At 30.9% G+C, this 5,816-nt stretch overlaps 1 long non-coding RNA gene across 1 annotated transcript; it reads right to left on the bottom strand.

The window, feature by feature from the left end:
• Nucleotides 1–930: 930 nt before the first annotated feature.
• LOC126727612 (uncharacterized) lies at nt 931–4,548 on the bottom strand. Its single transcript, XR_007656288.1, has 3 exons — nt 4,119–4,548; nt 3,020–3,106; nt 931–1,126 (listed from the first exon to the last, which is right to left on the bottom strand). It is a non-coding gene; the product is annotated as an uncharacterized LOC126727612 (long non-coding RNA).
• Between the last annotated feature and the right edge of the window lie 1,268 nt (nt 4,549–5,816).

Here is a 5,816-nt window from a genome sequence, read left to right as displayed (position 1 = left end):
ACAACCCAAAATAATATTGTTACAGTTTTAATGGGAGATTTTTTGAAACTTAGTACATGGAGTGGAGGCTTGGGCTGATAAGCCTAAGCCGTAGTGCTCATGGACAAGCCTCCTTAGGGGTCTGAGGGCAACGCCCCCAGGGAAAAAAATTTGGCCCATTTTTGTAGCCCGTTGTGAATCCTAAGCGCAGGATATAAATCTATTATTTTAAAGATTAGGATTTTAATGATGTTGTAAGCGACTAAATTTCTCATTTCGAAATGAGTCAAACAAGTAAAATAGTTTCACAAATGCGAATTTGTATTTATGATTGTGTGGTACAATTTTCTGTAATTACAAATGAGTTATCCTCTGATTCGATCTCCTTAAAAGACTTGTTGATTAGATTTGTAGTAATGTGATTTTGATTCGAACACCCAATGTACTTCAATTTGCACTACAACAAAAGTGGACTATGGTGACGAAACCTTTCGTCACAATATGTTCTTATTTCGTCATCGAATACATATGGTGACGAAACAGCATTCGTCACCTAAGCTCCGTCACAGAATGTATTGGTGACGAAAATGTTTCGTCACCAATAAAAAAATAATAGGTGACGAAATTTTTTTGTCACCAATAAAAAATGATAGGTGGCAAAAGTTTTTCGTCACCTAATGTTTTCGTCACTAAACCTTATTTTTAGTGGCGAAATATTTAGTCACCAAATGTATTTTTTTTCCAATTTCAATAGATTAGGTGACGAAGTTTTGCGTCACCGATTTTTTTTTTTTTAATTTCAATAGATCAGGTCACAAATTATTTCGTCACTAATTTCTGCTTATAGTCAAATATGGCGACGAAAATTATGTCACCAATTTTATTTTTTGTATTAATATTCTTTACATTTACTTGCCATTACATTAACCTGTTCATTTCTCACCAAATCCATAAAAACAAACATCCATTCATTTCTAACCAAATCCATAAAAAAAACATCCATACAATCTAAAAATGCAATAAAGATGTTCACAAAGTAATTACAACCATTTATATACAAATGATGTCTTAGCTTCCAAACTTTACAAAAAATTATTTGAGTTCAAGTAGTCCCACAAAAGCTATCTTTTTGCCACCAATCCCATATCTGCACAAGTATAAAGGAAAATACATCAATAACAAACTAGACTACAAAACTATATCCTTGATAAGATGTACTACAACAAAAAAAGATTATTATTAGTAAGACAATGCAAAAAAAGTTCACAAAATACCCAATAACAAACTAGACAAAATATTCAAAATGCAACATCATATGAAGCCAAACTATCAAAGAAAGAAGACCCACAACATTCTCATCAAATAAAAACTAAACCCACATTACAAACCATGGAGAAATAAAAAAGAATGCAGAAAAAATCCCAATTTAAAATAAGACAAATAAAGTGAAATCCAAAACAAAAACCCAGCCACCATCATAAACACAAACCCAACCACCACAACGAATAAAAAATCTAGCCAACACTATTAAAAAAAAGAACTAGCCACCACCATTAAACAAAAACCACATCCACCACCATAAACAAAAAACCCACCACCACCATTAAACAAAAAACACAGCCACCACCATTAACACAAAAACTTAGTCACTACCATAAACAAAAAACCCAACCATCACAATAAACAAAAAACTCAGCTACCACAATAAACAAAAAACCCACCACCACTATTAAACAAAAAAACACAGCCACCACCATTAACACAAAAACCCAGCCACTACCATAAATAAAAAACCCAACCACCACCATTAAACAAAAAGCATAGCCACCACCATTAACACAAAAACCACCACCACCATTAAACAAAAAGCACAGCCACCACCATTACCACAAAAACCCAGCCACTACCATAAACAAAAAACCCACCACCACCACCACCATTAAACAAAAAACACAGCCACCACCATTAACACAAAAACTCAGCCACTGCCATAAACAAAAAACCCAACCATCACAATAAACAAAAAAAACCCACCACTAACATTAAACAAAAAACCTCAGCCACCACCATAAACAAAAAACCCACCACCACCATTAAACAAAAAATACAGTCACCACCATTAACACAAAAACACAGTCACTACCATAAACAAATAACCCACCACCAACATTAAACAAAAAACCTCAGCCACCACCATAACCAAAAAACCCACCACCACCATTAAACAAAAAATACAGTCACCACCATTAACACAAAAACACAGTCACTACCATAAACAAATAACCCACCACCAACATTCAACAAAAAACCCAATCACCACCATAAACACAAAAACCCAACCACACAATAAACAAAAAATCCAGCCACCATCATTAACACAAAACCCACCACCACCACAAACAAAAAACCCACCACCACCATTAAACAATATAGCAACATATACCATATACAAGCCCCAATACTAATGCTTTTAGGCAGGAAAATAAAACACTAACCAAGGTGTGTTCTATGGGACAAATTAACAAGAGAGACAGTAGCTTCAATGATTACACTAAGGCAAATCAAACAAGCAAGTCTAGAAAGATGAAACCTACGCATGTGAATCTACAAGAAACCAACAAAAGCTTCACTATTTTTAGGGTAAAAAAAAAGGTAAATCAACTTACTAAATTATAGTATTAAGTGCGCTAATAACAAAAAAAAAGGTAAATCAACTTACTAAATTATAGTATTAAATGCGCTAATCAAATTCAGATAAGTGCATCTTACTACCAAATAAAAACAAAATTATATGTGAACGCACAAAATAGATTCTCACAAAACCAAACACAAAAGGGCATGTTAAGGACACAATTGACAGTGAATAACCCATGATCTTCGTATGTTTATAAACATCGTGCTATTCTAAATTAAGTAAAAGGTAATGAGAAAAACTAAGTACAATAAGGCCATGTAAACATCTTGCTATTCTAAATTAAGTACAAGGCAATGAGAAAAATTAAGTACAATAAGGCCAAACGTAATAGGGATATCAACTTACATTTGATTGTTTCGGACTTACAGGCCTAAAGGGTTTGCTAAGAATCACCCTTCAATTCATCTGAATCTGAACCACTAGCATTATAACCTACCATATACCAACATATGAACTTTTAATTAGAAGAACAACAACCGAAAAAAAAAAAATTAAAAAAAAATAATAATAAAGTAGATGTAAATTCAGAAGACGTGTATGCAGCATTGGCACAGAGCTCATCTGAAAAGCAGGCAACATTCAGAAGACAAGTAAATTACCAATCAAAAAAACAAATGAATTAAAATGAAACAGCCACAAGACTTGTCCACACCAAGCAGTGCAAACAACATAATAAGAAAGGTGAACAATACAAGGCCTAAGGAAAAAAGTTGTGCATACCACAAACTGCACACCACAAACTTATTAATTCAGTACTTTCAGGAAAGAGGCCTAGAATAATGCAAGGATTATAATATCATATGTTATATACCCTCCCCTTATGCTCTCACTACACTTTAAATAGATTAAATTTATTAAGTTAATTTAAATTTACATAAAGCTCTATTGCCAAAGTTCCAATACGATTAAATCACTATTTACATGAAAATTGATTATTAAAAGTTTGGAAAATCTGAAAAGAAATTAAACCTATTTATTTAAATAGGTTTGCTCATCTCCCACAATTTATAGTTTTAATAAAATGAATTGATCTTATTTTAGATATGAATTTTAATTAATCTATGCACGGCTAGTGAAATTATATATCCAAACACCTTATAAATAAATAAGAACAAACTATTATATAGATTTTTATTTTTAAAAAAAGCGTACAATACAATCTCCAAATACCAAGTTTTTTGCTAATTCATGATAACTCAATATATTAAACACATACACGTACACAACACTACAAAATATTATGGATCCATAGAGCAAATAATTACTATTCATGTACAGAAATTGTTGGGCAATCAATCAGAAGGCATTTATTGCTATTACTATGCAAAGACATAAAAAATAATCCCAAAATCCATACTTTAAAACGGCACACACAGAAAATCAGATCTAATATTTAACTTTATAAACTTTTGCAAAGAGAGGATCAATGAGAGAGAGAGCTTACCGGTCTTTTTGGGAGAGGCTGAGAGGTGTGGGTTTGTCTATGGGAGGAGAAAGAGAGAGAGTAACTGTGTTTTGTTCACACAAACAAAGAAGGGTAAAACTTAGCTCCAATTCTTAGATGTTATTCCTCATATTCTTCACTTAAGATTTTATTTTGTGGCTTTTTTCTCATGAATAAAAGTGTATTTTTAAAATTAAGTAGTCACATGAAAAAATCATAAGAGAGAAACTTAAACAACAGTATTATACATAAATTTTATCCAATAAAAAATAATGAAAAAAAAAAAAAGAAACCTAAAAAATTTAGAGCCCGCCTAAAAATTGGTCACCGTGCAAAAAGAAATCAAAAAATTTCACTACGTGCTATTCACTACTCAAAAGAAAAAACTGAACTTCTACTTTCAATTTACAAAGTGTGTGCTTCACTGCTTTACTAGTCTGCTAGTCCTATTTGTGTACACAACAAATGAATGAGAGCCACACCTTTGTTTTTGAGTTTTTAATATAGAATGAATGAGAGCCACGTAATTTTGATATTTTTTAAGCCTTTACTTTTAGTTTTTGTCTTATTTGCAACACTGGACATTACACTCTTTTTTTTTTTTTTTTTGGTTAACTGTATGTTGTAATACTACTTCTCAAAAACATTATAATATTATATATATATATATATATTACCACTAATACTTGATAATTATGATTTAGCTTTGTTATTCACGGAATTTAGTTTTTTTTTTCTTATGATAATTATGATTAAAAAATAGTAGTTTTAACTAATTAAGTGAATAAATTTAAAAAGTACTTAATTTTTCTCTAACATTAATTCAATAATATATATATATATATACACACATATAAATAAATAATAAACATTTTATTTTTAAGATTACAATTCAACATATGCGATGGTCCATTTTGAAGAAAAATAATTAAATCTAAATGAAAAGTATCACTAAATGTTACATTTTTACATTTTTCTATTTTTATTTTCTAAATATAAGATGTGAAAACTCACATAAATCTTTTACAAATTTCTACCTACATATTATTAGTAATAAACTTATTATATTTTTATTTTATAATTATAAAATAAATATTTATGACACGAACCAAAAAATTGGTAACCAGTAACTTTTTTGGTTCTTTGTTCGTATCGGTTTTTAAAACCACGATAGGCACTATCATGGTTTTAATAACTGGACCAAACTTGCCGATTCAACCAGGAACCGATCATAGATCCAGTCTGGTTATAACTAAAAATCGAAAACTAGTAAAAACCCAAGATTGACTAGGAATCGGCTGATCAATCGTGAAAACCGAAAACCAAGACGGCTCAACCAGTTTTTGAACGTTTCTGTTAAGATGCCAAAATGATCCCGAAGTCATAGTTGTTAGAGCAATCAAAATTCACATCAAATTAAGAAATATATGGCTGGATTCAAGTTATACCTAATGTAACTCTAAAAAATGATACACCACCCAAGAACTACATGTACCTAATGTACCTAATGTAACCGTTGGATTACATGACCTATATGTTCTTAACATGTATGCCAATTTTCATGCTAATCTGGTGTAATTTACCATTTGATCTTTAAACTCATTTTTTATACGTTATTTTAAACTATAAAAACTTAAATTTCGACAATTGATTGATGACATGCCTATTAATTTTTGATCACCTTGAAATTTTGTAAGA

The sequence above is a fragment of the Quercus robur genome, chromosome 5 (assembly GCF_932294415.1).
Source record: "Quercus robur chromosome 5, dhQueRobu3.1, whole genome shotgun sequence".
Taxonomy (NCBI): Eukaryota; Viridiplantae; Streptophyta; class Magnoliopsida; order Fagales; family Fagaceae; genus Quercus; species Quercus robur.
The sequence above is the reverse complement of the archived record's forward strand: the minus strand, read 5'-3'. Positions and strand labels throughout refer to the sequence as shown.